At 41.2% G+C, this 26,176-nt stretch overlaps 1 protein-coding gene and 1 long non-coding RNA gene across 22 annotated transcripts in view; one reads left to right on the plus strand and one right to left on the minus strand.

The window, feature by feature from the left end:
* LOC143838184 (uncharacterized) overlaps positions 1 to 24,420 on the plus strand; it is a 229,256-nt gene extending 204,836 nt beyond the window's left edge. For 15 of the 21 annotated variants that reach the window (XR_013231261.1, XR_013231263.1, XR_013231264.1 and 12 more), the window contains 5 exons: positions 3,117 to 3,368; positions 14,476 to 14,574; positions 19,527 to 19,669; positions 23,693 to 23,831; positions 23,923 to 24,420. The gene's annotated coding sequence lies outside the window, so the exon portion shown is untranslated. Of the gene's footprint in view, positions 1 to 3,113; positions 3,369 to 14,475; positions 14,575 to 19,526; positions 19,670 to 23,692; positions 23,832 to 23,922 lie in introns of all 21 variants that reach the window. The other 6 variants (XR_013231275.1, XR_013231280.1, XR_013231279.1 and 3 more) reach the window with 5 other exon arrangements.
* Positions 15,258 to 21,633, minus strand: LOC143838185 (uncharacterized). The gene is made up of 3 exons (XR_013231290.1): positions 21,437 to 21,633; positions 20,815 to 20,846; positions 15,258 to 15,323 (listed from the first exon to the last, which is right to left on the minus strand). It is a non-coding gene; the product is annotated as an uncharacterized LOC143838185 (long non-coding RNA).
* Positions 24,421 to 26,176: the final 1,756 nt, after the last annotated feature.

The raw sequence follows: 26,176 nt of genomic DNA on the forward strand, positions 1-26,176 counted from the left end.
AGCAAACTCTTCCTTAGGCACTGGCTGCAGGCCATGATAAAGAATCCTTTGGCTTATGCCTTTGGCCATGCTCCATCTGTGTAGAAGTACTTGACTGGGCTTAGGGGAAAGCTCAGACATTGCATCTGTAGCCTGTTTCATCCTCATCTAAAAGACTCACTAGCCTGGATACGCAATATTTTTGTATACATCAGTAAAGACTAGGCAGTCAGCAGAGGATAGGTTGCAGGTATCTTTGAACCTTGAGCTTGAGGATACATCTGCTGGCAATAGCACTCTACAGTTTAGAATTAACCTTTGGGTACTTAATCATAACAAGGTGGCTCAAATAAATACAAAATTGCTATGTAAGTTAAAACTGAATCATTCCCTTTTTGATTTTAGTGCTGACAGAATTAGCCTAAAACATTAGGAAACCCATTAAGGACAACCACAGACTAACACCCAATTCAACCAATGCATTGCCAGCACAATGACGTAATGATTGAGTATATTATTGTAGTACTGCACATTTATGGCAAGTTTGATAATCTCATTTTAATGGTTCCAATAGTATAAAATTCCAACAACTATATTTCTGAAAGTTTATAAAAATACTTTAACATGGGGAAAATGTAGGCATGTAACAGGATTTGGTTGTCATCTATTCTGGAAGCAGAAAAGCTCAAGAAAATTCCAGGTGTAGCATTCCTCAGAACCACTAGCTGTTGTAAATTGGAATGCTAACCAGGAAGTCCCTTATAGACAGGGCCATGTTATTCTCCATGTTTGTAAGTGACTTCATTGGATTCAGCTAATACACTTGGATAACAGTGTTCCAAAATAGCCAATAACGCAAGGGGTATCTAATGCTTTGATTTAGCATACAGTTGTTTCACAATGGCAGCGCAAGCACTGCAAAATGTTCTGGAAGCACCTTTTGTCACAAAATGTGAACATTTTGACTTTGGATACAAAAGTTAAGAACAGAAACTGTATGGTTGAATTGGCCTTGAACTTGTACTCCCATATGACTAGAGATCAAAATTGGAATTCTATAAAGATCCATTTCTGTGTGTAACTTGTGTTACATTGCCAACTATATTGAAGCCCCTGTACTTAAAAGAAATCTACCTATTCCTTGTATTTATCTTTACTTCCAGGATTTACTATTTGTGGTTAATTCAGTGGCATGCTCTTGGAAGAATAGAAGAATTATTAGAGAAATATTTGATGGGAGGAAATATTAGCTTTCTATCTTGTAAAGAAATCTGAATGATTTGTCTAAGGCTAATACTCAAGGCATGTTTGCAAATGCTTCATTAAAGAAATGCTAAAATATCTCCTTTTATTGAAGACATCCTTTTTCTTCTTTCTTCTCAAAGCAACGAAATATTAATCAGATTCTGCTGTAACATATACAAGATTCAATTGCATTGTTCCCAGATCTAATTTTTTTCAAGCTTATTCTGATTATATTGTCTGTAGTTAAATTGCTGTCCACCCAAGAGATTGGGGGGGGAGGAATGAATAAACAACAGATTCTCAAGGTTATTATCTTTTAAAGCTATTTTTGGCTGCCTTTAAATGTATTTCATTTTTATTAAGTTGGTGGTATTGCATAAACATTATAATTAGCTCTGGAACTGTAAACATTTCAGAGTATTTGAAAGAGTTTGCTTTTTTATATATATATAAAGGATTCATATCCAGGGCAATGTCTCTGAGAAATGTGAATACTCTCATATTCTCAAATAATTGTGCTTAGATATACTGTCCACAATATAATGTTTGCCATTTCAAACCCCTCTTCTCAAGGTATGTTTGACAGTCTTTCAAATAAACATTTCAGCTGTTTACATACCTACTAAAAGCAAAGCCTGTTGCACCCAGGGATCCAACAGGCACGAGCACATACACCTGCACTGTGACCTTCCTGGGTTCCGGCCCTCCTATCCCCTACCCCCCCCCCCCACTAAATCTTGAGATCCAGTGTGGTGAAATGGTTAAAGAGTAGCCGACTCTAATCTCAAGAGCTGGGTTGGATTCCTGACCCCTCCTCCATGTGCAGCCAGCTGGGTTGCCAACTTCCAGGTGGGAGCCTGGAAACCTTCAGGAAGATGAAAGAGAGAAAGACAGGATGAAAGTCAGAGACAGAGAAAGAAAGAGGGGGGAAGAAAGGAAGGAGGGAAGAAAGGCATCAGTTCTCCTGGAGAAAACAGCTACTTTCAAGGGGCACTGCCCCCCCTACCCCCAATCCCATACAACAGTATCTACACAGGTCACCGCTGTCCCCACTTTCCCATCCAACCCCATATCTTCCAAAGGCTAGGCCAGGCAGATCATGGAGGGGTGGACTGCCACCTTCCCACCCCCAAAATGTTCCAAAGACTGTAACAGGAAGGACCAAGGGGGTGGGTGGGCTGCCACCACTCCCCCCACATTTCCTAACGGCTGGGACAGGCAGCAAAGGGAGCAGGGGGGGGGCTGCCTCCTTCCTGCCCTTTCCTCCAGATGTCCCAAACACCAGGCTGGGTAGGGAAGGCCACAGGGAGGTGGGCCATGAGGAGTTGTTATGAGCCCAGGCCCTGTTCTGGAGGACTCCTTGGAGGAAAAGCCTTGCCAGGAGCTCCCAGCTTCACCTGAGCCTCAGCTGGATTGGGGTTTAGCCCAGCCAGATGTTCAATAGACAGAGAGCTTTGACCAGCAGGAGGGAATGGAGCTGCAGACATACCAGGGCTTCCAAAGTTGTTGCAGGAGCTCTTCATTCCTCTTCCCAGCCTCCAGCTAGAGCTCCTTGCCTTGTCAGCTCACCTGAGCCTATTAAGTAAATGCTAGAAGAGAGCTCAAATCTAATAGACACCATACCATGTTAGCAAGACAGTTGCTGATTGCAGAAGATTGTAAGTGAGGACTGAAGACACAGTGAGGACTGAGGCTGCTGACAGCCCACATTAACTTGAGGCTTAAAGGCCTTGGTGGTGGAACTGCTCCTTCTGGTGATGCCTTTGGACTGCCTAAACAAACCCTTGACTCACTGTCTGTCCCTTGGCATTCTGTTTTTGAAATACTAATTCTCTCTGCCTTTTTTGAAATACTGATTCTCTCCTAAGCTCATCTGTGATTCCTTCCAGCAGAGGTGTGAAACCTGAAACCAGCACAAGATGCAAAAGAAACAGCTGGCTTCCCTCCCTTGCCTTGGGGAAATGAAGGATAGAAAGAGGCTGATGATGGGGCAACTTACCAACAGCAGGGCCTTTCAGAGAGGCCAGCACCTCTTTCATCTCGCAAGCAGCAGGAAGAAGAGGATAGAAAAGCCCCACAATTGGCCCTCATTGGAAGTGTACTCTTTCTCTATTGACAGCACAACCCGAGGGCGGATCAATGAGGTAGGAAATGAATTGTCTGCATGCAATATGAATTGATTAGCCGAATGCAACTTGAACTGATTGGCCCTCATTGGCAGAGTGCTCTCTCCCTATTAGCAGCCCACCCCTAGGGAGGGCCAATCAAGTAGGGAGGGAGTTGTCTGCATGCAATTTGAACTGATTAGCTCCCATTGGCAAAGTTAAATTTGAACTGATTGGCCTCATTAGCAGTGTGCTCTATCCCTATGGGTGGCACACCCAGGGAGGTTCAGGTAGGGAGTTGTCTACACACAGCTTCAACTTTATAATGTTTAGTGCTTTATAAGGTATTAACACTAAAGATATAAACTGTGAGATATCCAGAAACTGGTTAGTCCTCTACTTATGAATGCTAGTGTATGCACTGTTAACTTGCTAGGAAAGTTTCTGGCGGGCATCCAGGAACAAGCTGGCACCAGGAGACACTTGCCTAAGATCTAGCCAGTGGCAGTGATGATGGGCCTATCCATTACTGCTGCTGCTCTGCAACCTCCAGGACTGTTTTAGGATTCCACTCTGTTCCTCTCATTTCTCAACCAGGGCAATCATACCATCTTGTGCTGGGAGTTTGTCCTACCTCCCTTTAAAGACACTGGAGCTGAAATGTGCTGAGAGCTTGTCCTATCTCTCTTTAAAAACACTGGAGTAATTAGCTACTCTGTTGCCAAGGAACATTTCAGGCATTCAGAGAATGACCCTGTCATTCAGCAATGAAGGACTAAAAGAAATTATCATACTTCAGGTTGGCCTAGCTATGTGAACCAGGCTGTAATCTGAAAAACTGAGAAAAAAAGTTTCCAAAAGAAAAGGCAGCTAATACCAAAAGACCCAAAGTGTCAGTCAGGAAGACAGATCAGGTGAAGTAGAATGATCAGAGGGAAGGGTAAGTGGCAAAGAGTATTAAAAAATTGCTACTGGTTCATCCTGCACCAGCCAGATTTTCAGTGGAAGCTACTAGGACAATATTTGCCGGGACTGCCAGGCAAAGTAGATCAGGTCCCCCCTCCATGCCGCGGTGCTGGTTGCTTTGGTTTCGAACAGCCACTTCAGTGGCCGAAGCGCATAACCCTCATAGGCGGTATAGAAATTTAATAAACATAAACATATTGTTCTTATTCAGTATCATTTTTACTAATTGCTAGTTAGTTTCTGAGCTCAAAATATTTTATTGCTATCTTTAAAATGATAAATGGTCTGGCTTTCTGGAGGGGCATCATCTGGGTATGGAATTGGGGTCACTGTGGGCAGGCAGATAATTGTGAATTTCCTGCATTCTGCAGGGGGTGGAACTAGATGACCCTGGAGGTCCCTTCCAGTTGTATGATTCTATGACCACAATGTCTCAAGGTTTACATTCTCCTATATAAATAATCTTAGGAGACCATTATGTATATATTCCTTTCACGGAAGCACATCTGGTGATCCCCAAGAGATAGGGGTTTTGACAAGGATCTGTGCAGCCATGGAATGACTTCCCATGCAAGTTCACCTGTCCGTTTCCTTACCCACATTTTATCTCCTTCTTTGAGTTCACCTTAGGCGTTCTAAAAGGTGAAGCTGTTATACAGTTATGCAGTGAAGCTATGGTCTTGTAAGCTGTAAGAAATAAAGTATTTTTAAAATTTGATATTCACTAATTCTACATTTCCAAAGGCTGTAAGCTATTTTGATGATCTATTTTAGGATGTAAAGTTGAGCTTTAAATAATTTTAATTAAAATAAATAAGGAGTTTGAAGATCCAGCATAGGTCCTCTACTTTTAACAGCTGCATTGAAATAGGCCTTTAATGCACACACAGCTAACTTCTGATTTTCACTGAAGTCGAGTCACTAGGGCTTTACTTCAAATGCTGTGTGTGCACTCTGCCCCCTGCCCCCCCATGTTTCTCATAGGAACCCTAGGATATAGAAAACTGGACATGTCTACCGATGCCAACATTTTCTCTCTCTCTCTCTCTCTCTCTCTCTCTCTCTCTCTCTCTCTCTTGCTCTCTCTCTCTCTCTCTCTTTTTTTTGCAGTGTGGTTGATCTCTCTTTATTGGTCAGTTTTGCACTTGGCATGTGTTTTTTGAAAAAGGAACTTTTTCAAGCTGTATTTTTTCTTGAATAGCCATCTTAGCAGAGCACTTGTGGTTCAGCCCCCCTTCATTGGCGTATAAGCTTCACTATTGCGTATTTTTTCCATCATGTAAATTTTGGGGGTCTTGTTTCTTTATAAGTGAGAGGGATAAGTCTAATTATATGAGTTTATAGGTTGTTGGGAGAAATTATTGAGAGGGAAAGGCTGAGGTTCAGGTGAAAGACCTTTAGAAATTAATGAGAACATAGTTCAGAAGTAATCGGGTATACCAACATGCAGAATGGGCTAGCAAGAACTTTCCCACAAAATATCTCCCTTCTCATCTTGGTGATACCATTAAAAATTCACCATGAAACTGACAAAACATGTTTTGAGTCTGGCTACAAGCCACATGTTGTTTGTTCCCCATAACTACCAAAGGGAATATAATCTCATTACTTTAGAAATTGAGGGATGTGGTGATTCTAGGGACATAGAGCACCCTGCAGCCCAACCACTGCCATGAAGATGTTGATTTTTTCATGCAAAACTTAAGCGCTCTGCATCTCTTTCTACAGAGTCGGTGACTCTTCTTGTATTTGTGTGGCAATGAAGGAAGTTGGTGACAGAGAATCATTCCTAGAAATAAAAAGGAACTACGCATCTGCTGTAATCAGACTTAAAGAGAGCCAGTCTGGTGTAGTGGTTAGGAGTGCGGACTTCTAATCTGGCATGCCAGGTTCGATTCGGCGCTCCCCCACATGCAACCAGCTGGGTGACCTTGGGCTCACCACGGCACTGATAAAACTGTTCTGACCGAGCAGTGATATCAGGGCTCTCTCAGCCTCACCCACCCCACAGGGTGTCTGTTGTGGGGAGAGGAAAGGGAAGGCGACTGTAAGCCGCTTTGAGCCTCCTTCGGGTAGGGAAAAACGGCATATAAGAACCAACTCTTCTTCTTCTAAATCAGGTTTAGTCAGTTTCATGGTGAATAGTTTTTGACTTGACTGCATTTCTTTGCGTTTCTTTTCATAAAAGTAACTGAATCATCAAATCCAGGATTTGAATGGGAGGCATGAGTTTGCTGTGTTGAGCCACCATTATGGTTAATGATTTCATTAAGCACATATTTCAAAACTTTTAACTGCATGCATACCTTTCCCACACCCACCAGATGGGGAGTGGCAGCCACCGTGCTTGATCAGTGGCACATGACTTGACCCCCTCCCTCCCTCCATCCTTCTATTAAAATCTTTGTGGTTCAGTTCCTTGCATGAATGGAAACACAAAGAAATACAATCAAGTCGAATGCCAGGAAGGTGCTCAAAGCAGAATAACACAATCAGAAGCCCGTGGAGACATGGGGAAACAACAGGGGAGCTGTGGAGTCACTGAGATTGGAGGGGGGAATAATGCCACAGTTTGTGAGAAAGTCCTTGTTGACCTGTGCGTACGTATGTGTGCATAGGCACACACACACACACACAAACCACCACCTCTGAACTATGTTCTCTTTCATTTCTGCTCATTCTGCAAATATTGGATAATTCACTAATGTACCTTTACACATTGAAAGTGCATTATCCAATGTATGCAGAATGAGCCTTCAAAAAGATTTCTGCATATATCTCAGCCTTTCCCTGTCAATACTTCCCCCCCCCCAGTGATCTAAGTTTAGCAGTAAACTCATCACTAGACTCATCCTCATTTACATGATGGAAAAAGTAAGCAATGGTGGAACTTCAAGTGGGTAGCCTTGTTGGTAGCATAACAAAAATAGAGTCCAATAGCACCTTTAAGACAAAGATTTATTCAAGACATGAGCTTTCGAGTGCATGCACTTTTCCTCACTTGGACGCCAATGAAGAGGGAAGGATGACAGAAGGTGCAGAATGCTAGGAGTGACCCCAATGTATGTGGTAGAGTGGCCCCTGGGGGTCAGAAGAAAAGGGGGGAATCTATATACTTTTGAATTACCTTTGGATCATAAGTGAGGCAAGGAAAAAACTGGCAGAAAACCACTTTCAGAAAGCCCAGGGAAACAGTAGCCAGAAAGCAAACTGAATACTGAAGAAGAGAAAATCAATACAGAATAGGGAAAAAAAACCAGATATACATGCATGGTGAGAGTGAGGGGGAAATGCAGAACAAAAAGGAAAAACCAACAGACATGCATGGTGAAAGCAAGGAAAAGCAATTGTGCATAATAGGCCTATAATAGCAATTGTGCATAATAGGCCTATGTTAAACTATAGGGCTATAGTATAACAACAACAGTTTCCTGTAGGTGTCCCCAAACATTTTGAGCCTGTGAGTGCATTTGGAAAATTGATAAGGGGTTATGAATATCACTTCAAAAATGTCTTCAAAATGAATTTCAGAGGTGGTAGAGCCAAGTTAAATACCTCTATCCTTGTACCTCCTAGGAAGAAGGAAAGGCTGAAGGAGGAGTAGAACCACAAGGACTAAGGGAAACCCAACTACATACTTCTTGATCTTTCAGTAGAAAAGCCTTTCATTTGAATGAAGGCAGCCAATAGCAAGCCCTGCCTTTCATGAGCACCATGTTGATGAACACTGGATTTGGCTAAGGATGTGCTCTCAGAAATCTACTAGTGACAATCAGAATTTAATTCTGTCTTTTAAAAATAAATTTAATATTCCAGATCAGACCTAGTGGAAGACATTAGGCTAGCTATGTCTCCTCCCCCAAAGGCAGTGACTGCAGAAGATGGAGACAAATATTCCTCCATTAACACTGCCTAACCCCAGTATTTGTTGGTGCATTTTTTCCTTGTCTGATTCTGATACTGGATATCAGTTGTTTTGAGAGAGTCAACCAGATCATGAAAAAAGGTGGTGGAGCAGGGATTAGTTCCCGTCACCTATACACACATATGTTTTAGGGCAGGGATAGTCAATCTATGGTCCTCCAGATGTCCATAGACTACAATTCCCATGAGCCCCTGCCAGCGTTTGGGAATTGTAGTCCATGAACATCTGGAGGACCACAGTTTGACTACCCCTGTTTTAGGGTATCAGGAAAGGACACAAACCATATACCAGTGTGATCATGCATTCCTATTTTGGAAATGCAAGTGACATTTTTATGACTGATAAAATAGGGATATTCATCTGGCAGAAATTTGACAAGAAGAATTCTTTGGGTAAGAGGTAGAATCTCTGAAAATTTTAACCCAATTGATTGGGACAAAAAGGTTTCAACCAAAAATGTGTTTACCACTGAAAGAAATGGAATTAAAAGCTAAATGTAGTAAATAAATACCTTTAAGAAAGTATCTGAACAAAATTACACTTTTAGTTTTGCATAGGAACTTCTTAAATTCTAGTCTGAAAATGAGTTTGAAATGTGAGAAGTTTTCAAAATAATAGGAATGATCTGGATTTGGGACAATTGTCTATCTGTATTCTGCTTGTAGAGCCTCTTGTGGCACAGAGTGGTAAGGCAGCAGGCATGCAGTCTGAAAGCTCTGCCCTTGAGTCTGGGAGTTCAATCCCAGCAGGCGGCTCATAGTTGACTCAGCCTTCCATCCTTCCCAGGTCGATAAAATGAGTACCCAGCTTGCTGGGGGGTAAACGGTAATGACTGGGGACGGCACTAGCAAACCACCCCATATTGAGTCTGCCATGAAAACGCTAGAGGGCGTCACCCCAAGGGTCAGACATGACCCAGTGCTTGCACAGGGGATACCTTTACCTTTACCTATTCTGCTTGTGAATATGGTCAGCCTGCTGACCCCTAAGCCCCTCCTAAACTTCTAGTTGAAGAGGGCTTTGCTCACTATTAGGACTGCCTGACCTCATCTGTGACTTACACAGATCCTGGGCCTCATCTGTGATACCCACAGAGAAGCGGGATCATACTCCAACACTGTTTCCAACTGTACTTATTGTTTTCATCAGTAAAGATGAATTACTATTGCTGGTTCCTATTGCAAAAATCCAAGCATTACATTACAGGAAAGTGTTACCGAAACCTGGCTTTTTGCTTCTGTCACCAGATGGCTCAGCCTCTAATCCAAAGTACAATATGTGAGGTTTACTTCATGACATTTTCCTCTTATTTAATAATTCCAAAGCTTGTAAATATCACACGTAAAAATCATAGCCAAATCTTAAATATTTAACACATTCTAAACAGGTGATCGAGCCTCTTGTGGCGCAGAGTGGTAAGGCAGCCGTCAGAAAGCTTTGCCCATGAGGCTGGGAGTTCAATCCCAGCAGCTGGCTCAAGGTTGACTCACCCTTCCATCCTTCCGAGGTTGGTAGAATGAGTACCCAGCATGCTGGGGGGTAAACGGTAATGACTGGGGAAGGCACTGGCAAACCACCCCGTATTGAGTCTGCCATGAAAACGCTGGAGGGCGTCACTCCAAGGGTCAGACATGACTCGGTGCTTGCACAGGGGATACCTTTACCTTTACCTACCCTTAAACAAGTGATCAATACTATTGCCTGTATTCTTAGTCACTATCTAATGAACAATATTTAGTGATATCTATTTTAAACATTTGTATCCCACATTTCCAGCCAATAAAAACTCCCAAGGCAGCAACAATAAATAGAATGTATTTTGTGTGTGTGAAATAATTTTCACTCTAGGTCTGGTGAGGTTAATAAGGGCATACTCATAGACTGTTTCCACACTAGCAATATCGTTCAGACTTGCATTTTTAAAGGGTCAACCTTTTTGTCCATTTCTGCACTAAAATTTGCTTCTTCAGGCATAGCCCAGAATTGCCATCTCACTTGCCCCACAGCAATGGAATCCCCTGGAAACCAGATTCCATCTTTTCAAGCGGAGTCTAATGTGGTCTAACTGGGAGCTGGCCAATGCAGAAGAGCATGCAACTGGGGTTTCCCCCACATTTTGAGTCATTTGGCAACACCCCTTTCCTTATTGCTATCCTTCCTCCTTCCTCCCCCTCCCTCCCTTCCAAATATCTGCCTTTAAAAAAAGGGGGTGATTGCATTACAATGCCAGTCAGTCTTACCCAGCAATGTTTAAAAATCTGTATTCAGGACACGTGGGGGGGGAGGGGGGAGGTGATCAAGGATACTGAATGGCAGGATTAAAGGGCACAACAAAAACAAATGTGCAAACAGGCACCATTCTGCCAAAAACATATTTTTTGTAAAGGGGAAAGGAGCAAAGCATAATGGGAGGCTGCCTCTGTCAGATTCAGTGAATAAAGTATACTGTGAATTACAGCCTGGGAAATGAGGGGAAGAAAGTCCAAATGCAGAAACACCAGATTTGATTCGCAGCATCCAGAGGAAATCCAAAGCAGGGCTAAAACAAAGTTTGGAAGGAAGGTATTGTTACCAACCTAGAAACTATCCATGGTCCACCCCATGGTGTTGTGAAGCACTATGAACCTGCCCAGGGCATTTTTTGCCCCCTGCCAGCCTCTAGACAGGCTTGCTGTGGGAGAAGCCCCATTGGTTCCAGTAGCGCCAAAAGAGAGTGCAGAAAAATCCATGTTCCCTTAGTGCAGAGCTTCTGGGGCCCAATCTGTGCCAGGTCTGGGGAAGTGGCAGCCTGGCAACGACATCATATGAACATGGTTATTAGCCCGGGGTCCATACTGACATTGCCCCAGGCTTTTCGTCCTGTGCAGAATTAACCTCAGAGTAGCTTTTACTTCCATGGGATCCCAAACAAAGCCAACAGCTCTATTGAGTGGACAATACAGTAAAATACCAAAAGATCAATGTTTCTATATCTATGGAGCCTTAGTTGTGGAAGAGCTCTCACATTAGAAAAATGAAAAGCATGCCTACTGGATGGGGGATACGCTTCTAGGTAACACTGTGTGTGAACGAGACCTTGGGGTCCTTGTGGATTGTAAACTAAACATGAGCAGGCAGTGTGATGCAGCGGTAAAAAAGGCAAATGCCATTTTGGGCGGTATTGACAGGGGCATCACATCAAAATCACAAGATGTCATAGTCCCATTGTATACAGCACGGGTCAGACCACACCTGGAGTACTGTGTGCAGTTCTGGAGGCCTCACTTCAAGAAGGACGTAGATAATACGTAGATAAAATTGAAAGGGTACAGAGGATGATCTGGGGCCAAGGGACCAAGCCCTATGAAAATAGGCTGAGGGACTTGGGAATGTTCAGCCTGGAGAAAAGGAGGTTGAGAGGGGACATGATAGCCCTCTTTAAGTATTTGAAAGCTTGTCACTTAGAGGAGGGCAGGATGCTGTTCCCATTGGCTGCAGAGGAAAGGACACGCAGTAATGAGTTTAAACTACAAGTACAACGATATAGGCTAGATATCAGGAAAAAAAATTCACAATCAGAGTAGTTCAGCAGTGGAATAGGCTGCCTAAGGAGGTGGTGAGCTCCCCCTCACTGGCAGTCTTCAAGCAAAGGTTGGATACACACTTTTCTTGGATGCTTTAGGATGCTTTGGGCTGATCCTGCGATGAGCAGGGGATTGGACTAGATGGCCTGTATGGCCCCTTCCAACTCTATGATTCTATGATTATATTTCTCACCTACTAGATGGGCTAAATGATTAATCCAACCAGAAAAAACTTGTATTCATGTTATCAGATACTAATTCATTTGTCTCTAACAGAATGTCATTATTTGCTCTTGTGGCTAAGAAAATAAGGGCCAAAGTGGTCCTGCAGAGAGCATATACTTGGAATAACTGTAGTGGATATATGTATCTAGAAATGTTCTTAGTATTCTTATGGTGATTAGTAATTATAATTTGTATTTCACATTCTTTTATTTTACTATTTCATTATTGATCTGAAATGTTTTAAATCTTCTTTTTATATTGCAATAACCTATGGATACATGTAATGAAGTCTGACTTGACTTGGCTAAACCAAGGCATGTCTCCTAATGCAGAAACAGTGATAGTTTAATCACTGATATGCTCCATCACAACTTTCTAAAAGGCTTTTAAATTTGTGGCATGCATACATTTAAAAAAAACTAGAATAAGGAACTTTTTGATTAAAAAAAATGGGGACACTGTGGAAGAATTTCATTATGAGTTTCCCTTTTGTGGTATGCTCCTTATACCCAACTGTTGGTTTAGTCGGAGTGCCAGTTCCCTTCCACTGCCTGTTGCAGCAGCAGGAAAAATTTAGGTGAACAAATTAATGTCACTTCTGGTCAGTAACCAGATGTCTCGTGCTGTAACTCCAGGACACTCTAGCAATTTCCCAAAACTCAGTGGTAAAACTCTCTGCTGGCCTGCAGCTTTGCCTGGCCATAACCACAACCTTATGACATAACTAAATCAATTCTTATCCATTTGTTGTTCACTAGGAAGCAAAGTTCACCAAGGTCTTTGCACAAAATTGCCCATGACTGTATTTTCTCATGGCATATGGTCAACAGCAACATAGGACATAACTTTAAAACACTTTCAAAGCTAACTGATAAAGTGCCATAGTTTGATTGTTTAGATAGATATGTCATTTTTGCCAATAATACATCGAATATTTTCTTTCAACTTTTAAATACTGAGGAAAGTGTTGTCTTTAAATGTATTTTCTCTTCTCTCCATCTGCCCCTCCTCCCGTGCCTCAATTAGGAAACGGATCCAGTTCCTTTTCTATACTGCATCCTCCTCACCCTTTCTGTCTTCTAAAGCCTTCACATGTTGCAGCTTTGTACCTAGCCTTCAGTTGCAATCCCTTGCTGCTCTAAATGTGTTGGTCTTAGGGGAAGTAGATGTGGAAATCTCTCTCCTATTCAAGCGGAAAATGTTTTAGTGCACTTTTAAACAGGTTCCAAAAACATAATATGGCAGATGAAGGCACAGAACCATACTTTTCAAGTCCATTAAGAATGTCTCAGAGCACTTGAGCAGGGAATAGTGATTTTGTGTTATAGCTACAAGACAAACGACTTCTTCATGAAAGAAAATCTAATGTTAATTAATCTTCATCAGGGATAACATGACTTCTGTGTGGCAAATCTTATTTGATTTAAATTGCAGGAGGAAGAAAACTGACTGAACGTATGGCACTGCCATATTGATCACAAGCCATTTGAACATGTTGAGCAAGAACATTAAGTAAGAAGAAGAAGAAGAAGAAGAAGAGTTGGTTCTTATATGCCGCTTTTCCCTACCCGAAGGAGGCTCAAAGCGGCTTACAGTCGCCTTCCCATTCCTCTCCCCACAACAGACACCCTGTGGGGTGGGTGAGGCTGAGAGAGCCCTGATATCACTGCCCGGTCAGAACAGCTTTATCAGTGCTGTGGCGAGCCCAAGGTCACCCAGCTGGTTGCATGTGGGGGAGCGCAGAATCGAACCCGGCATGCCAGATTAGAAGTCCGCACTCCTAACCACTACACCAAACTGGCTCTCTTACTGCTGGTAATGCAGCAGATTCTTTTTAAAACATAGTAAAAATAACTACATCCATGGCAGAGTATGCTAAATATTAAAACTACCATCTTAATTTTAAAAAATACTATGGAAACAGTAAAAAAGCAATCCAAAGTTCTGCATGAGTTTATTTTAAAAATTAATATGTTTGCGTGAAATGCATCGTCCCTCTCCCACAGGGGACACCTAAATCATAATGCACTTGCATCTCCTCTATCATGTAACAGGCATTTAATAGGCAGAAAATGTGCAGAAAACCGTAGGTCTCCTGAAGACAGCTGAGATGGGAGATCATCTATCTGCATTGCCTCTGCTTTGTCTGTCTATCTCTTGATAGCAAGTCAATAAAAATGATTAGAGTTGGCACCTCACAAAATGTACGCCCTTAACCATGAAGCTATAATACTTTGGAGGCTCCCTCCCACCCCTGTCCGACCTTTTCAAATTACATCCAAGTATCTGGGGAATTTCTCAGCGACTAGAGGTAATAAGGTTCAATCCGTTTTGCTAGTTGGCTTCGAATTCAGCTCCTCAGAAGCCTTAACTTATCTATTCTTTTTATCTTGGCCTTGGCATCTATTCGTGGCTGTAATCCATGCATCTAATCTTGTGTGTGTGTGTTTTCTCTCTCCCCTCTCAGGTCTTGCTGTCAGATCACACTGTGAAAACTACAACCATGAAAGGCCCTCCATTTATTGCGCTCTCTGCAATTGTGCTATTAGCATGGGAGGCTAAGCTGGTATGTTGCCTTTTGAGAGGTGCTTGTGGGATTTAATTAGTTTTTAGATTTCATCTCCATACCACATCTTCGTTTTCACCATCCTGTGTGATTTATGCCTCAGTTGCTTTCATTCCATAAAACTTTCTTGAACATAGCTGTGCCATTACACTTGGCAGAATATTAAGAAGTGGAAGGGAAAAGGAGTCTACATTTCTTCATGTTAAATTGATTTCACTTTAGTTATTATTGCAGGAGTTGGAATGTGGTAGACACAATGGCTCAGCAAGTAAGTGAATTACCCAAGTGAGACACAGAAATGGACAGCTATCCTAGCCTATTCTCTTTTGCTTTTTGGAGAAACGGAGATGAAAATAGAAATGCAGAACACATTTGCCTAATAAGCGTACCAAAGGTTTCTGGCAGTTTTAAAGCGACTGGAATCTGCCTTTTTTCTTGTAAATACTCTTGCATTTAAACCCCCAAATCCATGTGTATAAACTGCCTTGACTATGTATTGCCATTTCCAGTCTAAATACATCCCCATCCTGCTATCACCATATTTGACTGGCTGCATGTGTCTTTTGATGCAAACAGGGATTTGCACCTAAAGCTTGGGCCTCCAATTCCTTTCAAATATATCTGAATCTAGCCACATGGAGACTTCAGATAGAGACTTCAGATAGACGAAACAAAATTTTCCAGTCTGAATGAACTTTATTGCTTCCTTGCCCGTTCTGCATCTCACTGATCTCCATAGAATTCTGATCCTGGGGAATAAAGGAATGACATGTGAAGGTTCTGTAGCGGGAAGAAGGAATCAGTGGAAATCACCAGTTTTGTCTGGAATCTACCCTATTTATGTGTATCTATGACCACTACAAAGAAAGGCTAAAGGGCTTGGGAATGTTCACCCTGGAAAAGAGAAAGTTGAAAGGGGACATGATAGCTCTCTTTAAGAATCTGAAAGGTTGTCACTTGGAGGAGGGCAGGGAGCAGTTCCTGCTGGCAGGCAGAAGACACATAGTAATGGGGTTAAACTATTTATAGGACAGTACCTGCTAGATATCAGAAAAATGTTTCATGGTCAGAGTAGTTCAGCAATGGAATAGGCTGCCGAAGGAGGAGGTGAGTTCCCCCTCACTGTCAGTCTTCAAACAGAACAAATTTAGAGTCCAGTGGCACCTTTAATACCAATAAACTTAAAGGTGCTACTGGACTCTAAATTTGTTCTGCTGCTTCAGACTAACATGGCTAGCCACTTGAATCAGTCTTCAAGCAGCAGCTGGACAGATACTTTTCATAGAAGATTTATGCTGATTCTGCATTGAGCAGGGGGTTGGAGCAGATGGCCCATATGGCCCTTTCCAACTCTGTGATTCTATGCAATTGCATGATTGTCTCCTACATGAAGGAAATGTCACAGGCATCATTACAAGTGTAAAACATCTAAAGAATGTTGTTGTTGTTAGGTGCGAAGCCGTGTCTGACCCATCATGACCCCATGGACAATGATCCTCCAGGCTTTCCTGTGCTCTACTATTCCCTGAAGTCCATTTAAGTTTGCACCTACTGCTTCAGTGACTCCATCCAGCCACCTCATTCTCTGTCTTTCCCTTCTTCTGCCCTCAATCGCTTCCAGCATTAGTATGTAGAGCTAATAAAACACCTGATCCACTTGGAAATGAGCCATCGTTCATAATATTTCACTTAAAGCTTGGGAAAGTAGTTTATGGGAAATACTGGCACTTATCTTACCATTACTATTTAATTTATATCTAGAACATTGCTTTCGGTTCAGATTTCTGACCGAGAAGCCATCTCTGAGTTATTTGTCACTATATCGACTCCAAGTGTGAACAAATTCATCCATAGCTAAGTTCTTTTAAGCCTGGGGGATTTTAGCCAGTCAAACTGAATGGTACACAAAAACTACTGAGCTTTGGCTAGAATTCTTGAAAGTATTTATCTTTGGTTGAGTTGAAAGAATCCCCTCCTTGCTACTTGAATCAGACAACCTGAACTGACTGAGGTTGAGATGGGACATGATAGCCCTCTTTAAATATTTGAATGGTTGTCACTTAGAGGAGGGCAGGATGCTGTTTCCGTTGGCTGCAGAGGAGAGGACGCACAGTAATGGGTTTAAACTACAAGTACAACGATATAGGCTAGATACCAGGGGAAAAATTTCACAGTCAGAGTAGTTCAGCAGTGGAATAGGCTGCCTAAGTAGGTGGTGAGCTCCCCCTCACTGGCAGTCTTCAAGCAAAGGTTGGATACACACTTTTCTTGGATGCTTTAGGATGCTTTGGGCTGATCCTGCGTTGAGCAGGGGGTTGGACTAGATGGCCTGTGTGGCCCCTTCCAACTCTATGATTCTATGATTTGGCTAGCTCTCCCTATTCTAAGATACCTCAGGGAATACTTACTTTGATCTGATCAATTTCATTCTTACCTCTTTACCATCAAAGATGAAAAAAAGGACTGACTCAGGTCGATTGAAGGTAGACCTAAAAATTCCTGCTCAGCCTAGGAATGCCCAGCTGATCCTCTACTGTTCTTAAATAAATGAAAAATAGAAAAATTCTTCCAACCAAAAGGCAGAGAAAAAATAGAAATTTTGGGGAAGACTGGAAAAATAACCTCTAATTAAATATTTTAGCTTATTTTGGATAAATAAAATGTTTTAAATACATGGTTTTACTTATTCAAAATATGTGGATTTTTTAAAATGTTGGGCAATCTACAGTATTAGATGACAAGCAGGGGTACCACCAGACTCATGGAGGAATCCAGTCCTTCCCCTGATAGGTCTTCCACTTGTTGGTCAGACTCCCCAATTTCAGAGCTACCACTGCCTCCGCTTCCCAGCTGCAAATGGTGGTGGGGCATTGGTGGATCCCTGCCCCCTCTCCCATGCCTAATTCAAATGGTGCTGGGGGGAGGATTTCTTGGTCTCTCCTTCCCCAGCTGCCTACATTGGTGCCACCTTGGCAGTGGAAGAAGGCAATAGTGGTTCCTGTTCTTCTCTCCCCCATGCACCCACCTGCCTGGATCCTGCAGTGGGGGCAGGAGCTTCAGTGAATCTGGTTCCTCCTCCTTGTCCTTTTCCCTGCCTTCAGAGGAAAGGCAATGGCAAGGTGGGCATTGGCAGTAGCTGGTGATGTCTGAGCCAGCCTCCCAGCTGCAACCAGGAGCACAGACTCCGCTGGCTCTTCCTTCCCTTCTCACTCATGGTATATATTGTGTAGACAATCTTCCTCTCTTCAGGAGGAATTTAACCCCCCTTCATTTAAATTTTTTGACATTTTTCTTAAAACCTGGGGAGGGGGCAGATCTGCAGAAAAATACCCATCTAGTATCATTTCTCTAATTCTATCAATCTGAGTGGAGACCAGGTTCAACAGTGGATATAGGGGAAATCCTATGTATACTCTAGATGTATATAACATTCTCAAGAAGGTACTTCAAGATGTTCAATATTTTCAGTACTATAATACATAACTTGGTATCCCATGTGATACTAGTTCTATTAATAGACCTTTAGTTGTTGCATATAACTATATTGGGATTGGGACCATTAGACTGATTTAGCTGTTCCTTGAATGGAAAAGTACTCAGAAAGGATATTTGCCACCTTCAATTTTTTGAATGGAAAAATTCACAGAAAGGTCATCAGCTTCTCTTGAGACTCAGGGAGTCAAGGAACCCTAAGAATAGCATGGGGTGGTTAGCTCTCCCATGAACCACCGAGAAAAGGTAGAATTGGCAAAAATATATCATCATCATCATCATCATCATCATCATCATCATCATCATCATCATCATCATCATCATCATCATCATCATCATCATCATCATCATCATCATCATCATCATCATCATCATCATCATCATCATCATCATCATCATCATCATCATCATCATCATCATCATCATCATCATCATCATCATCATCATCATCATCATCATCATCATCATCATCATCATCATCATCATCATCATCATCATCATCATCATCATCATCATCATCATCATCATCATCATCATCATCATCATCATCATCATCATCATCATCATCATCATCATCATCATCATCATCATCATCATCATCATCATCATCATCATCATCATCATCATCATCATCATCATCATCATCATCATCATCATCATCATCATCATCATCATCATCATCATCATCATCATCATCATCATCATCATCATCATCATCATCATCATCATCATCATCATCATCATCATCATCATCATCATCATCATCATCATCATCATCATCATCATCATCATCATCATCATCATCATCATCATCATCATCATCCGACTTATTGCCCGCCACTCCCTTACGGCTCATGGCGGGTTACAACATTTTAAAACCCCCAATAAAATCCATATATTTGCTCCATTACTAGAATTTGCATCATTCATGCAAGAGTGCAGTTTGGTGTACATGATTTTTACCAGTTTCTTTTTCTCGATGTAGTGTCTGTGATACATGTCATACTATCCCTAAAATTCTCTGACCCACAGAAAAAAGCATACAGGAAGTTGTACTAGTCAAGGGAAGGATGAAAAGATTCTTTTCTTGAATCATTTTCTATACAGAAGAGCTGCATCCAGCCCACTGGTTTTCTTAGTGGTTCAGTTAGGTAATTTTAAATACTAGACTTAATGGTCTGATTCACTCATCCCAGTTAGAGAGTAATGAGCACTGCTTCACCAGGTGGAGACTGGCCATTAAAAGCAAGCCACAATGAGCAAGTCAAATTGAGCAGCACTTGTTGGCATAAGCCTATTTCAAAGGACTGTAGTGAGGATAAGGAGAGGACCATGCACACCATACTGAGTTCCTAAGGAAAAGGGCAGGAGAAACATATTAAAAAGTTATTGTTCTTTAAACATAAATTCCCTACCAGTTCTACCAATGTGGCGTAATTCTTTTTTCTTTTTCAATCCAGCCCTGGTATCTTTAACCTTCCAGATGCAGTGTCCCTTGTTCTTGCCATTTTCTGTTGTCTGGAGGGGGTTTTGTGATCAAGACAAATCTTGGGAGAGAAGGACGTTCAATGGCTTCAACAGCCAAGTTCCAAGTGGAAAATAGGTGAGCGATCATTTCTGTTGGACTCTACCTCCACTTCCTCCTTGCTCCATTTCAGCTCACCTATCTCTGCTGACCAGAATAGCCAACCAGAAGATGTTTGTTTTGTTATCTAGTTGTGGAGTCTTGTACCTACTCAAACTGCACTGCACAGAATTAGCCAACAGGCAGGCTTCTGCACAGATTCCAGGCAGTGGCTGCTACCATGTACAAGTTGCAAATTGCAATACTGGTGTCTCACTTCTGAGCTGTAGCTAGACATTCTTGTCCCAGGAGCTTTCGTGATGGTGCCTCTGGTTTTAACAGTACTTCTCTCTGGTTTCAGAACTGTGTTATTTAACTTTTATAAAGTTATTGCCATTATTCAGCGAGTCATGTGCAGACTGCCTGTCCTCTGAGCAACCACAGTCATTGTGTCATTTTCTGTTCCTGAACTGAGTTGGGGTGCTCAGAATAGGACTGCTCACATACTGTTAAGAATTTCTAAAACTTCTTGCACTAGAGTAGTGGTGCTGAAAACCCAGCTGAAGGACGGGCCAGGGTGGGTGGGTGTCAGACCACAAGCCATAATACTACACAGAAACTACAGAAATTAGTTAGCATCACAAGAGACACTGTTTCCTGGTGCAGTTGTCAGTGACCTATCTTTAAGGCTTTCAGAGGAATATCAGATCATTTCTGAAATTATTATATTTCCTAATGACCCTGATCTCCTAAAATGGGGGGAGGATAATCAAATAACAGCATTTCAAAGGTAAATGACCCATGTTTTCTCATGCTGTCTTCCTTCATGATAATTCCTTTATTGTCCAAAGGATGCTACCCTGTTAAAGAAAATGAGCATTGGTTCAGAGGAAATGAACAGTCCAATTATATTCCTTACTGGACCATGGCGGCAGATTTTTGTGCTGCTATCTCTGCTCCTTAGGGAACCAGGTCTTGCCTCAAATGCAGTAAGCACTCAGCTACAGAGAGGATAAACAAGAACTATGTGACGATATTCAGTAGGCATTCTTGGATGAGACATCACATCTAGTGGCAGAAATTGCCACATTTTTAAAGACTAGGAATCTTCTTGGGACTTGTTTTCAGTACGAGGTTCAGCTGTGAAATAATAATAAAGTAGAATAAAAGGGTTTCCCACTCACCTTTGTGCAATCTGCCTCGCTACCTAATAAACCTGAAAGTAAAGAGAAAAATTGTCATGACAGCGGCTGGGGCTTCCCGTGAACTTGAGCCCAAGGACCTCTCATTTGAGCAATTAACAGAGAGATCTCATTAATTTTTAGTTTTTTTTCTTTTGTCCAGTGTGATTCAGTGCAAAGACAGAACCTATGGAAAATCCACATTGCCCCCCACCACACCAGACATTTATTTATAATAAATAAGGGCCGTGGAACTACAGATCCCCTACTCTTGCCCTCATATAACATCACAAACTTCTTTCCGGTCGATTTAGTAGGCCTGCTGGCAAATAAACAGGCCAAGTATATAAGAGGACTGCTAGATAGATAGCTTCAAAAGGTTTTGTTGCTCTTTAGGTAGAGCAAATTAGTCATCTCTTGGCACAGATTCATGAGATGGACACCCTGATATGGAGACAGCCAACTTAAAGAGCCCCACTGGTTGCCAGTGAAAAAAGCCTCTTGGCGGTAGCAGGCTTTAGAATCTCACACTAATGTCAGCACTCTTCACTGCTTCTATGTATCTTCCTACCAGAATCAGCTTTGACAAATGCAGGCAGCATCCCAGGCATAATAAATAACTCACCATGGTGTGGACAACAATTCCAAGGAATGGTGTAGTTTTGTTGCAGGAAAGATTTCAGGACCATGACACATTATTAAGAGTATATTATTAAGTGTACACGTTTCATATATAAGGATTACATTTCAATAATAAATATTGTTGTGGTAAGCATTGCCCTGAGCCCATTGTCAGTGTAGTGTGTCAGGCCAGGAACAGGGGGAATTGCAATGCCATCCTCACTCCATTATGAGCTCACAGGCCATCCCTGGGTCAGTCATTATCTCTCAACCTAACTTATCAAACAAGGCTCTCATGAGAGTGAAATCAGGGGAAACCTCACATGTGCCACCTGAGCACTCTGAAGAAAAAAAATGGGAACAGGGAATTAAATCGCCCATCCCACAAGAGAGTTTATTTCTTCCACAGTGCAAGGTGCTTTTTTTTTTCAAACAATAACTTTGAACTTGACATTATATAAAAGATTACTCATTCATCCCTGCAGTTTCTGACATTTAGTTGGTGTCAATTGTCTCTTTCATAATACGAAACCTGTGGTGGTATCTAAATCTTTGATCCATTTTTTTCTATTGCTTTGGACAAAACAGCATTTATTAGAACAAAATTGTATTTCTGTTGGTGTATCACTGAATTTCTTCTCTTGTTTCACTGCAATGCTAGGCTTATATTTGATTTGTGCATTAGGGAGCATATTGGATATTTTCAAAATTGAGCCGTTTTATGAATAAGCAATGACTTTCTAGGGCTATTTGTAACTATCAACACAACCAATCAAAGTCTGTCTAAATTTTAATGAATTAATTAACTTTCAAAATAAATATCACAGCATCTCCATCTTCACAATCTGAGGATCTTTAATGGGCATTTAACCTTTTGACTAAATGCTGGAAATTACTTTGTATGAAAATCTTCTTAAATACATGGCAGAATAAAGAAATGAGGATAGATTGCTTAGTATCATTTCTCTAGGGCATTAATTAGAGTGAAATCCACAGTAATTAATTAATAATTTCTTAAATGACTGTGGATTTCAATCTGATTTTAATGAAAGATGCCCTGGATCATGCTAATCTCTCATTCCCCCCCCCCCAAATATTTAAGATACAATTCAAACAAAGCTAATCTGCATTATAGTAAAAATAATCCTTCAATCAAATGTCCTCACAACCATGATATTTGTAAAAATCAATTAATTCATTAAAATTAACTTGAATTGCTTGATAACCCTAGAATGTCAGCTAATTTATGAAAGGTCTCAGCTAATTTTGATACTGTGTGTTATTTAGTAATATACAAAACTGAAAATAATCACACTTTGCAGTGCCATCCTAAGCATAATTAGCCACCTCAACATCTGTTAAAGATGATGGTCTTAGAAGGTATACCTCTATTTAGGACTGCACTGGTAATAGTACAATTGGAAATGCTAGTTATTTTGATTATTGCCTTATCCATAATGTACTAGGACTAGAAAAAGAAGGCACTATAGCTCGTATTTATTTGTGTTTCTCTGGTTTTCCTCTTCTTTGGTGATACACCTAATATACAAATATATATGGAGGTAAATGAGGACAATTACCACTGGTCATTTTTAAAACTTGTATATATTCATTTTAAAGAATAATAAAGAAGGGAACTGTAAAAGGTTACCAGTGATTTCACCAGCATATTTGCATCTCAACCAGGACTCTTAAAACCCCAGCCAGACAATCCATATAAATATTCAGAAGGCTGTTTGTTGTTGAGCCTATATGTCTAATGTCTAATGTTATTTCTGTTGTTCATTAGTCAGTGCAACATTCATAATCAGAGTTCTGTTTAGCTAAGATGGGGGGAAATGTAGTTTTACTGAACCAAAAAAGCCCTACATATCCACCCATGTGGCATAACTTAATAGTAAAAAAGAGAGCAATTATAATAGAAAAAGAAAAATACTTCTGTTCATTCCTCTCTCTCTCCCTCGCCCTTCACATACACATACATGTATACATATATATGTGTTTGTGTGTGCCATAGTATAATGCAATTCAGCTGAACAGAATTACTGCCTAGCAGACTCTATTTATCTGTAGCTTAAAAAGCAGCTGCGTTTTTGTAAAAAAAAAAAAAAAAGCAATGAATGTGGCAGTCCTACTTAAAGGTAGAAGAAAAAGGACACCCCTTGTTTTAGAATAAGGGGATTTTCAATTTAAAAGCGAGAGATGGCCTGTTGTGTGAAGTATGGCCATTACATTCACTGTATTCTATCTCACTCACCAGGAGGCTAATAATGAAGGAGTCAGTAAAGGAGGCCAGTGCCATGAAGGTTATCTCATGGCCCCAGATGCTGGATAAGTTGAAGAAGTCAGAATGGATGACTGAATGATTATTTGGTGAAGAAAAGACTATTCTTCCCAAGGTAAACAGTCCACTTCATCTGTCAGCTGTATATATTGGTCTAAAATATGTATATATAGATATATATATAAAGTTTGCTTTATCACTTTCAGGTCCCCCCCTTCTGTGTGACAATGAGCTTTCAGCATTACATTTCTGAGACAAAAGATCCACTCTGGTCCCAGCCACACCTAAAGGAAAGCTCCGAAGGAACTGCCAGGTTCACTTTTAATAATGAGAGAAAAATTACCCACATGGAGTCGGCAGAAAATGAAAAAGTAGCATGCCTACTGAGAATAATTCCAGCAAGTGCCAAGGGGCTAGTTGAGAAATGGCTTCGTGAGGTGAATATCTTTAGCTGTTACTTGGGGTTTTGTAACTGTACAATCATTTTCTCTTTTAGGAACCATGAATTTAAACATGTTTAAGCATAAGCATATTTTCTAGGCTAAATGGCTGTCAGAACTTTGTCACCATGTTGAAAGACCAGATAGCATCCTTATTACTGTTATTTATTGCAACTAATTCAATTTATGCAAATATGCACAAATAGCCACCAAAAGGCTCCCAGGGTGGGAGACTTAATAAATGTGTGTGTCTGAAAGCATCTATGTGAATGTGTGTGTGTGTCTTTGTATGTGTCTTTGCTTCTTTATAGTAATTTTTTATTGTCCATTTTTCAAAAGGAGGTCTAGAAACACATTGGGGCTTGAATTCTTCCTAAAACAAGTTAAATATGGGAACACATTAAACTTGTAGACTCCAGCCAAACCTTAGTTTATAATATATGCTCAGGGGGACACCGATAACATACATACAAGTTGTTCATCCTTCCCCAAATCAATTATTCCTAGGATGAACTAACTTTAGGTCTCTCTCTCTCTTTCTGTTTTTTTATTACCACATTTCAACAAACAAGACAACCTAGACAATTCTTCTCAAGCCCCTAACCCAAAGCCTATTTTCAGGGATGCAGCCTTTCTTTTTTAATATTGGGGGCTGTGTCCCGTCCCAGCTGAATTTCTCCTGTAGTTCTTTGCTTCTTCCTCTTCATTTCAGGCTGCCAGCCAACAACAGTGCAGCTGAGACAAACAATTTCCGTGCTTCCACAAATAAAGCCTGCCATGCAGCGCAAAGGCACTAGAGGAAACTTTCAGCCAAAAGCTGCATTTCTTAAGCACACCCATAGAATGAAAGGATTAATTTGGCCCAGAGCCAGTTTTGTTACGTTGAATTTTGGCTAGCTGAGCCTGGCATACAATAGACAAAATGTATTCTTCTTCTGCTTCTCTTGCCAAAATAGAAGCAAGTTTCGTGACTCTGAGTTTCTCACCCTTTTGAGTTAAGTGTCCTTGCCATGCCAACTCAGCATCAATCCTCTCCAAAGTGAGTGCACAGTTTAAAAATAAAAATAAAGAAAATTTGCATACAACTCTCTGAAAGCCAAAGCTGATTAAAAATGCGGGGCTCAACTGGGCCAAGCTTTAAAGACCCTTTACATCCCACTGATTCCATGGAAAAGTTCAGAATGCACATAAAACTCTACTGATAAAAGCAGTGGGATTCAGATTCGCTTAAGTTCAGCTGGATTCATTTCACCATGTGTTTTTAGTGAAACAAAAAAAACGTATTTTAAGAAATGCATTTAAACACACAGGCTGTCAGATAATGACCTAGCTCCAGAGTGAACACAAGAAGTCATGCACAACCTACAGGAGAACAAAGTTAGAGTCCAGTGGCACCTGTAAGACCACCAAGATTTTGCCACTGGACTCAAACTTTGCATTGCTGCTTCAGACCAACAGGGCAACCCACCTGAATTTAACAATAATGTAGTCTCCAATGATACTACTAGAGACACATCCTGTTAGTTCAGTGGTCCCAGATAGACGATATGAGGCAGCTACCAGATGTTCATCTGCATCTGCTTTGGCCGAGCACATCGAAACTTTTTCCTTGTTCAGTTGGACTGTTTATGCACTGGAGGATTCATACCGGGCTGCAGGCTGGAATTTTAGTCATGGCAGGTTGCCCCACCTCTTCCTGCATTTGGCCCAGTGCACCTCATCTTCCCCCGATTTGTGCTCCTGCACCGGAGTTGGGGAGGTGAAGTTCCCAGTGCATAAACGGCCTTGGAGAATATGTGAAAGGAAGAGTGAAATATATAGGGATACTGAGTGCCTTTAGCGGTATACAATACCCCCTCTCTCTTTTTTTATTACATAAATTATGTGCTTGGTGTTAATTCGAATACAATAAAAATTAGTAACTTGAATAGATTCTATACATCCTGTGCAGTGTACAGAGATTAGTTTAGACCAATCGATTTATGGAGGAGATTTGTTACTGCAATTTGATTTTTTAATT

Source organism: Paroedura picta, chromosome 5 (assembly GCF_049243985.1).
Source record: "Paroedura picta isolate Pp20150507F chromosome 5, Ppicta_v3.0, whole genome shotgun sequence".
NCBI lineage: Eukaryota > Metazoa > Chordata > Lepidosauria > Squamata > Gekkonidae > Paroedura > Paroedura picta.